We start from the raw sequence: 10,467 nt of genomic DNA on the forward strand, positions 1-10,467 counted from the left end.
GATGTCGGAAAACATAAACCATTACATTGTCTTCCTTGTCCACCATCAACTCTTTAGCATGTCATACTTAATGAGTACTCCCAATTATAAAAGATGTCTAGGATAGTGTATTTATATGTGGAATCTCTCTTCCTTCAATATTCTTTCATGAATTGTTCAAATGACCAATACAATGCTTGCTAACCTTCAATAAATTTACAACCTCTACTTCTTAGATGTGAAGTCATTACTCCCCATGAGATAAGCAAATGAGACATATATAATTTCAGATTTATGACATTCAACTCATTCAACCATTTACTCATAGGATATAAGTGAAGTACACGAGTAAATGACAAACTACTCTAAAAAGATATAAGTGAAGATCAATGAGTAGCTAAATTATGTAACTATGTGAAGACTCTCTCTCATTTAAGAATTTCAGATCTTGGTATTGTATTCGAACAGCAAGCAAAACAAAATAAAATGACATTACAAGGATAGCACAACTCATGTGAAGAAGCAAAAACTTAGGTTCAACCGATACTAACCAATAGTTGTTAAAGAAGAAAGGTGGGATGCCTACGGGGCATACCCAAGCTTGTCTGCTTGAGACTTCCTGAAATATTATCTTGGGGTGCCTTGGACATCCCCAAGCTTGAACTTTTGTGTCTCATTAATTCCTCTCATATCATGGTTTCTCTATGTCGGTGTACTAGAGTAGGGGTTCCCTAGTATCCCGAACTTGTGCACGGGCAGTTGCAGCACCCCGCGGCAAGGCTTGCCGGGCGACCGCCAAGGTCCTCCGTGGTTCCCTTGGAGCCACTCAAGAACAAAGTATTCAAGCCAAGGAGACAAGGCCCCGATGAGAGGAGCTTGCCGGGAAGGCCAACCAAGGCATTTCGAGGAACTTACCGCGACGCGCCACGCGTCCCGGCAAGACCCGGTGAGCGACAAGCTTCCGGACGCGACAAGACAACGGCCGCGGCAAGGCGTTTGCCGCGGCAGGTTATCACTCTGCACCCACGCTCCAGCGCATCCACCAACGTGTCGCCCTGGGGCCTTCCCAGGCGCGCGTGGCAGGAGGCTGAGCAGCCAGCGGTGCGAGGTGGCAAGCGACGCTGACAAGATTACCATCGTGGCGAACAGTGGCGTCCCTGACAGTCCTTTTCTGCACTGTTTGGGCGACATATACGGGCATTTAATGCCTTTGTCCCCTGCCGTCAGGGTTAGGTAGGATGCACTGTGCAGGTAGCTGTACCAACCACAACTCCTTTTCCATTTTTACCCTCGTCTGCGTTGCCACCTGTCGGTGACCCCTTTGAGCGTATAAAAGGAGGCCCATGCGCAACGTAGAGGGGGTTCGGACGCAAAAAATCACACACGCTCGGTCTCGTTAGCAGCTAGAGTGTACTGTAGCACTCAGCGCCCTTGAGCAAGAACACAATACAATCAGACAAGCAGCAGTAGGAGTATTATCTCTCCGGGGAGCTCCGAAGCTGGGTAAACTGCTCGTGTGCTTCGCCTCGATCTGCTCTTCGTGCGATCTCCGCCCCCCGCCGAACCGAAAGGGGCTCGGTCCGCCGGTCCCATAGGTGTTCGTGGATCAGTTTCCCCGACATCTTTGGCGCGCCAGGTAGTGGGCGTCGAGGGTGTGTGAACCTGATCCGGCGTTCACACGAGCCAGATCTTCTTCTTCATCGACATGCCACCGAAGAAGAAGACTTTGGCGGCAGCTGCTCCGTCCACGTCGATCCCACCACCACCGGAGCAAGCGGGTGGTGGGGTAGACGCCGGCGGAAGAACGGACGTCGACGAGGAAGCTCACGATGCTGCCAGGTCCAAGGACAAGGATGCACAGACCTCGGCGTCCGTACATGTACCATGCCCATCTCAGGTGGCGCAGGACCGACAGCGTCATGGTACTCGCAGTACCATACGTTTGTTGGGACAAGATCAAGCTGGTGGATCTCGGGGTGCTCAAGACCACCATGCACGCCAACATGCTGGCACGAGCGAGGCACGGTCGCCTGGACAGGATACTGCTCCTTCTAACATAGTTAGGAGTCCGAGCATATCCCGCTCCTCGCACCGTACTCCACTGCCACCCACTACTCCAGCAGAAGCTTTGGAGCGAGCTCAACTGCTCCTGGATTACCCTCCAGCGGAAGACAAGATCGACCAATGGAGAGCCACCATTCAGAGTCTCATCGGCTTTGCCAACAGCGACACTCCGCGGCAGCCAAGTGCATCGCGGCCGCGGTAGGACTGCCAGGCACGAGCCGGTGGCGACGAAACCGGTGGGGGTGCAACCACCATGCACTCTCCACCCCGAAGGCCAAGATCGCCGACTCGTCGGATCCACCTCGACAGCGACTCCACCGCATCGTCAGATCCACGAGCTCGTTGCGATCAGCGCCAAGTTCTTCACGAACGACAACAAGAAGACGCTCGTACTCGCATCGAGCATCAAAGAGAAGCGCGACGTCAATCCGACAAGCGCGCTGGGCCCTCTGTTGACATGCATGCGCCAGGGGAACCAGGCGACTTGCCGTACGCGGTAGGTTGCCCTGCGTTCACTCGTGAGCTGCGGCAAGTCCAGTGGCCCAGCACGAAGAATTTCAAGCCAGATGTACCAGAGAAGTACGAAGGCAAGTCGCATCCGTCGGAGTTCCTCAGCATCTACACCATCGCGGTGCAAGCTGCTGGGGGGCGGGACGACAAGATCCTTGCCAACTACTTCCCGCTGGTGCTCAAGCCCAATGTCAGATCCTGGCTCATGCACTTGCCGGACAACTCCATATCCTCCTGGGCTGACCTGTGCCATCAGTTTGTCGGCGCCTTTACAGGCGGCCACAAGCCTCATGGCCAAGAGAGCGACCATCATCTGCTCGCCCAAAAGGAAGGAGAGCCCCTGCGCAAGTACATTCAGAGATTCAGCCGTGTACAGCACAACATCCCAGATGTCCACCCTGCTGCGGTAATCAGCGCGTTCCATTAGAACGTGCCAAACCGCAGGATGCGAGAGGAGATGGCGATGTGCAAAATCAGAGATGTCAGTGAGCTATATGCCCTGGCCAATAAGTGTGCATGTGCTGAGGAAGGGAGGAAACTCCCGGGAGAGAATACAGGAGCAGGAGGATCCGATAGTGAGGAGACTGCCCCGGCAAAGAAAAACCGGCGGTGGAACAACAGGAAGAAGAAAGGCAAAGAGGTGCTAGTCCTTGAGTAGTCCGGCAAGGAAGCCAAAGCTGGTAGCTCCGGCAAGGAGGTTGCCGCAGCTGTGGCGGTCGCCGACAAGCAGGACGGCACCAACAAGCAATACTGCAAGATCCACCGCACCAAGGGCCATGATCTCCAGAGCTGCAAGAAGGTCGAGCAACTTGTTGAATAGCAAAAGGCTGAATACGAGCGACGCGACAAGGAGAAGGCCCAGGAAGGTGCTGGAGGATCCAGCAAGAAACGTCCCGGCCGAGGAGGACGCCGCGGCAAGGCCAAGCAGCGGCAAGGAGATAGACCTTCCCCGCGGCCGCGACAAGGATGAAGATGACGACGACGATGAAGATATGGATGATGACGAGACCGATGAGCAGGAGTTCCAGAAAGCCACAGAGGTCCTATGCGTAGACGGTGGTGCTTCTCTGCATACTTCACACCGCCAGCTCAAGCAATGGGTGCGGAAAGTCAATGCAGCAGAACCACCCGTCGAGTCACGCAAGCCTCTGAAATGGTCCAGCACGCCTATCATCTTTGACATTGAGGACCACCCAGATCGCATAACTGCGGTCGGATGCTTGCCGATGTTGGTTTCACCAACTATCTGCAACCTCAAGGTCACTAAGATGCTAGTTGACGGTGGGGCCGACTTGAACCTGATCTCCTCCTAGGTACTCCAGAAGCTTCAAATCCCTGATGGCGAGCTCGAAGAGACCGGCACATTTCAAGGAATCAATCCGGGAAGGAGCAAGCCGAAGGGAAAGATCACGTTGCCGGTAACATTTGGCAGCGAGTTGAACTTCAGAACTGAGAGGGTCACTTTTGACGTTGCTGATTTTCCATTACCTTACAATGGGATACTCGGCCGTCCAGCACTTGCCAAGTTCATGGCAGCCTCTCACTATGCATACAACATGCTAAAGATGCCAGGCCCGATAAGTGTCATCTCTGTCCCTGGCGACAAGAAGGATGCCCTTATCTACGCCGACAAGATCTATCGGGAAGCAGCAGCCGCAACAGATCGCAGGTCACTTGCCGTTGAAGCTCCCGGGGGGAAGAAGAAGACCAGGTCCGGCAAGAGCTCTGATGCCCACTCCGGCAAGCGCACCTCTTCGGAGTGCTGCACTACCGTCGAGGACACACCATCGAGCTCCACCGGCAAGTGTAAGAAGACAATGGCAGCTCCACTAGAGACCAAGAAAGTGTCCGCCAAGGAGGATGGTACTGGTGGTACCTTCACCATCAGTGCCACTCTCGACCCTAAATAGGAAAGCGTGCTCGTTGCTTTCCTGCGGGCGAACGTCGACGTGTTTGCATGGCAACCGTCTGACATCCCCGGTGTTCCCAGGAAAGTAATCGAGCACCATCTTGACGTCTGCCCTCATGCGTGGCCCGTCAAGCAGAAAGTCAGGAAACAGGCATTGGAGCGCCAAGAATTCATTGCAGAAGAGATCAAGAAACTGGAAGCAGCAGGACTTGTCAGAGGAGTGCTCCATCCTACGTGGTTGGCCAATCCTGTAGTCATGCGCAAGGCAAACGGGAAATGGAGGCTTTGTATCGACTTTACCGTTGTTAATAAAGCTTGTCCCAAAGACCCATTTCCCTTGCCGCGCATCGACCAGATTGTTGACTCCACGGCCGGATGTGATTTGCGTTCATTTCTTGATGCATACTCAGGATACCATCAGATCTTCATGGCAGAAGAGGATGAGGAGAAGACCGCATTCATCACCCCGTGTGGCACATACTGTTTCATACGGATGCCTTTCGGTTTAAAGAATGCTGGTTCAACATTTGCAAGGGTAGTCCATGACGCTTTTGAACCGCAAATGCACAGAAATGTGGAAGCCTACATGGATGACATAGTGGTCAAGAGCAAGGACAAGGCGACTCTGATTCAAGATTTAGGCGAAACCTTTGCAAATCTGCACAAGATCAACCTCAAGCTTAACCCCGAGAAGTGTGTGTTTGGAGTCCCCTCCGGCAAGCTTCTCGGGTTCTTCGTGTCTCAGCGGGGAATTGAAGCCAATCTCGACAAGATCAAGGCCACTCAGCAGATTGAAGCACCGAAGCGCGTCAAGGATGTACGAAGACTTGCCGGTTGGTTAGCTGCTCTCAGCAGGTTTATCTCTAGGTCTGCTGAGCGCGCCCTGCCATTTTTCAAAATACTAAAAAAGGCGGGTCCAATGAAATGGACTCCGGAAGCGGAGGCTGCGCTGCAGGACTTGAAGAGATACCTGTCCTCCACTCCAACACTTGTCGCACCTAAGCCACAAGAGAAGTTGCTGCTGTATATAGCGGCAACCAATCAAGTGGTTAGTGCTGCGTTAGTAGCGGAGAGGGAGGCGGATGATGAGCCAGCAACCCCGGCAGATGCATCCAGTGACAAGCAGAGGACTTCACCGGCAAGCTCTGGTCCCGACAAGGATGGATCTGCGCGGGAGCATGAGAAGATGCAGAAGAGAATGGTGCAGCGCCCAGTTTACTTTGTCAGTTCCCTTCTGCAGGGGGCTAGGTCAAGGTACTCTGGTGTGCAGAAATTGCTTTTCGGCCTCCTCATGGCCTCGAGAAAGCTGCGCCATTACTTCCAAGCACATGAGATCACAGTCGTCACTCGTTTTCCGCTGAAGAGGATACTACAAAATCTAGAAGCAACAGGCAGGATTGTCGAGTGGGCGCTGGAACTGTCAAGCTTTGGCCTCAAGTTTGAAAGCACTTCAACTATCCAAAGCAGAGCATTAGCAGAGTTCATAGCAGAATGGACGCCAACACCAGATGAAGAAATTCCAGAAACGAGCATCCCCGCCAAGGAAGCAAGCAAAGAGTGGCTGATGTACTTTGACGGTGCCTTCTTGCTGCAAGGCGCCGGTGTGGGCGTGCTACTAGTTGCACCCACCGGAGAGCGCCTCAAGTACGTAGTCCAGATGCACTTTCCCAAGGAGCAAGCCACAAATAATACCGCAGAGTATGAAGGGTTGCTTGCCGGTCTCAGGATCGCGGCAGACCTTGGGATCAAGAAGCTCATTGTCAGGGGTGACTCACAGCTTGTCGTCCGCCAAGTGAACAAGAATTATCAGAGTCCGTTAATGGAAGATTACGTTGATGAAGTGAGAAAGCTAGAAGAGCACTTTGACGGCCTACAGATGGAGCATGTTCCGAGAGCTCAGGACGACATTGCTGATGGCCTGTCAAAGTGCGCCGCACTTAAGTTACCTGTGGAACCAGGGATCTTTGTGCTCAAGCTGACTCAACCATCCGTAACACCATCAACTGGGCAAAGCAAGAAGAGGAAGTTGATTTCTGGTGACTATTTTCCGGCAGAGCTTCCCGAAGCCGCCACCAAGAAGGTCCTCAAGATCAACACCAAAGATGCTGTGGAGCAGTCTGCTCCGGCAAGCCATGGGGTTTGTTCCATTGAAGAAGACGCTCCCGGCAAGCTTTGTTCCGGCAAGCTTGCCGGGGAACATCAAGCTCTGGCTGAGCCGCAAGTTCTTGCCGTAGAAGCGGATGTTCCCGCAGCAGCAGATGTGCCTTTAGTCCTTGTTGTCGAGCCGCAAGCTCCAACATGGGCACAGCAGATTGTCCATTTCCTTCAGACAGGAGAACTTCCCGAAGAGCAAGAAGAAGCGGAAAGAGTAGCCCGGCAGTCAAGTATATACCAGTTTGTTGACAACACACTGTACAGACGAAGACTCAACGGCGTGAAATTGAAGTGTATTCACCGGGAAGACGGACAAAAGCTGTTGGCAGAGATACATGGAGGCATATGTGGTCACCACTTTGGCGCAAGAGCACTTGCCGGCAAAGCGTTCCGGCAAGGTTTCTTTTGGCCGACAGCCCTCCAGGATGCAACTGCACAAGTAACCAAGTGTGAAGCGTGCCAGTTCCATTCTAAGCAGATACACCAGCCAGCTCAAGCTCTCCAGACGATCCCTTTATCCTGGCCATTTTTGGTCTGGGGGCTCGACATCCTCGGCCCTTTTCCCCGAGCTGTCGGGGGCTTTGAGTACTTGTACGTTGCAATCGACAAGTTCACAAAGTGGCCGGAAGCGGAACCAGTGAGGAAGGTGACAGCACAGTCAGCAGTCAAGTTCTTCAGGTCGATTGTTTGCCGTTTCGGGATCCCTAACAGGATCATCACCGACAATGGCACGCAATTCACGAGCCGCACCTTCATGCAGTACGTCCAAGATCTTGGCGCCAAGGTCTGATTCGCTTCTGTTGCTCATCCAAGAAGCAACGGTCAAGCGGAGAGGACAAATGCTGAAGTGCTGCGCGGGCTCAAGATCAGAACTTTCGACAGGCTGCACAAGTGCGGAAGGAACTGGATCGAGGAGCTGCTGGTGGTTCTTTGGTCGATCAGGATGACGCCAAATCGAGCTACTGGCCAGACACCTTTCGCTCTAGTCTATGGAGCAGAGGCAGTTCTCCCCACGGAACTCATATACGGGTCACCTTGAGTGCTCGCTTATGATGAGCTTGAGCAAGAGCAGCTGCGACAAGATGACGCACTGCTCCTTGAGGAGGATCGTCTTCAGGCTGCTGTACGAGCTGCTCGATACCAGCAAGCTTTGCGCCGCTACCATAGCCACAAAGTTAATGCCAGAAGTTTCGAGGAAGGCGACCTTGTTCTTCGGCGCGTTCAGTCTGCCAAGAATTCCAACAAGTTGACGCCGAAGTGGGAAGGCCCTTATCGGGTGAAACGAGTCACTAGGCCTGGCGCTGTCCGCCTTGAGACCGAAGATGGTATTCCGGTGAACAACTCCTGGAACATCGAGCATCTTCGTAAGTTTTACCCGTAGGGCGCAGTTGCCAGAACCTGTTCCGGCAACCACCTTTTGTACAAGTCTTGCCGATGTTGCATGTAATCCTTTGTACAAAGCCGGGCGCAGACCCCGTGCATAAGTAAAGCTCATGTGCTCAGCACATCTTGTCAATATCATGCTACTTACTTTGTTTTTGCATGTGTTATCTGACACTTTGTGCAGCACCTACCCCCGGTAAGCAATAACGAGCCATAAGGCTCCATATCTTTATTTTCTCTTCTTTCTTTTTCTCAAAAAGGAAAACAAGGTTCCCCCGCACACAAGTTTGCCGGGGAATGGAGAAGATAATGGTGTGGGCCAGGCCAGGCATCGTTCAAGGAAGTTTCGCCTTACCGGAAGCAAACGACAGAAAAGCTAAGTTGCCAAAGTTTGAGCGATCAGTTTTAAATTTTTAAGTTATCTTCCTTGAACGACCGTGCTTTGTATGGAAAACCTGTGCGCGGAGGAACCAACTCGTAGCTAGTTGCGCCCTTACTTTGTTTCGAGTCTGCTCAACAATTTAAGTGAGCTGCGACTAGTTGCGACAAGGTTTCTTGTCGGTAGCGGCACCGTCAGCAGGCTGCTGATGTCCCGCACTCAGCGCTTGCGGCTAAGGTGCCTGCACCGGCAAGTTCCCTAAAAGCGTAGGGCAAAAACATACAAAGGAAGGAATCAAGTAAAGGAAATAACATAGCAAATCTCTACCCAAAATAGAGTTATATTACAAGATAGCTTGTCGCAGCTCTAACAGATTGTTCTCATGACATGACTAGCAGCGACAAGGAGAAAGAGAAAACGGGCGGCTTAATCTATGCGATTGCCCTCAACCCTCTTGATTCCGCTCACCTTGTCCACAATGGGTGCGACAAGGGCCTTGAGCGCTTCCAGATCAGCATCCGGCGGCAAGGACTTGAGGACGTTGGTGAAGTTGAGGCCTGGGTTGCGGAAGGCCACCTTCATCAGCACCTTCTGGAGAGCTCCTGCGCAGATCTTGCGCGACTCGTCGGCCAGCTGCTTTGGGATCTTCTCCCGGAGTCGCTGGAGAGCCGTCGCCACGCCTTTGAAGAACAAGCTGAGCTTGGCGCTGGGTTGGAGGTGCTCGTCGGAGGAGTACCCGAGATCCTCCATCCCCAGCTGCGCCAGCTCCCCGTCGATGGCGGCGGCAAGATCCACAAGACCCTCAGTCCAGTGCTCCACAGTCTCCCTGAAGGCGTCGTGGGCGGCAGTAGCATTCGCCAACAGCACCTCGTCGGCCTTGATCTTTTCCGACAAGGCCCCCTCCCGCTCCCTGGCGCCGTCCAACGTCTGAGTCAAAGTGGCCAGCTTCAACTCGAGATCTGCATTGGAATCCTTGGCGGCGCTGAGCTCCTTGCTCCTCTCTGCGAGAAGGCCCTGCAGCTCACCATGAGAGGCAGCGTCCTTCTCGCGCTCACGCTTGAGAGCGGCAAGCTCCTCGCCGCTCGCCCGGAGATCAGCCTCTAGCTGCGCTACCTTCGTCTCTAGCTCCTTCTTGGCGGCCTCAGCAGCTACGGTAGCATATTTTGCTTCCTTGAGAGCCCCGTCAATTGCTTGCTCGCACGCGGCAAGCTCCTCCTCATGGCTGTCAAGGTTGACCTTGCGCTGCGCCAACTCTCCTTCCTGCGCAAATAGATTTTCGGCGACAAGCCGTTTCTTCTCTTCAACTTCAGCCTTCTCGAGGAGGAAGGCTTTCCGCTCCTCGACAAGTTGCTCCCGCTCCTCCGCCAGGGACCGGAGAGCTTCCTGCCTGAGACCCCAGAGCTCCTCCGCGTGCTTCTCGATATCCACTCCCGCTTTCGCGACAAGTGCCTCTCGGGATGCCAGCTTGGCTTGTCGGGCGCGGTAGAGCGACAGCAGCTTCCGCAGCAGCCGCTCCTCCTCAGGCTCGTCGCTGCTGCTACTTGGCGCGTCGTCCAGTGCTAGCCCAGCGGAGGCGAGCACCTCTTCGTCAAAAGTTTCTCCTTCAACCGGCTCCCTGGAGCTCGACGCCCAGGGGAGCTTGATGAAGACGTCATCGCCGGCCTTCAAATAGGTGTCGGGCTGGGGCTCTTTGGAGCCTGGCGCTGCAGCATCAGCGGAGGGATCGGCGGTCGGCGTAGCGCCTGGCGCTCCTGCAGCCTCGGGGCCGTCAGTGCGATCGCCGGATCCCTCGCCCGCTTCTGCGGCGACAGCCTTGGCGGCCTCTTCGCCGGCGGGGTCATCAGCATCGGCCTCTTCCTCAGTGGCCGCGGCGTCGTCATTGTTGCCGCGCGCGTTCTCCTTGCCGGCGGCCTCGGTTTCCATCGGCTCCATGGCAGGTGGATCTGACGACCGAAGAGGGGAGAAAGGTCAAGCGAATATTCAAAAAGAAAATCAGAAGAAGAAGAATCCAAGGGAAGTTTTTCAAGCAAGAGGATTACCTGTATCTGCAGTTGTGGTCTCAACCACCGGAGGATCGCTGGTGCTGCCC

This window comes from Triticum dicoccoides, chromosome 3B (genome assembly GCF_002162155.2).
Source record: "Triticum dicoccoides isolate Atlit2015 ecotype Zavitan chromosome 3B, WEW_v2.0, whole genome shotgun sequence".
NCBI classification, from domain to species: Eukaryota; Viridiplantae; Streptophyta; class Magnoliopsida; order Poales; family Poaceae; genus Triticum; species Triticum dicoccoides.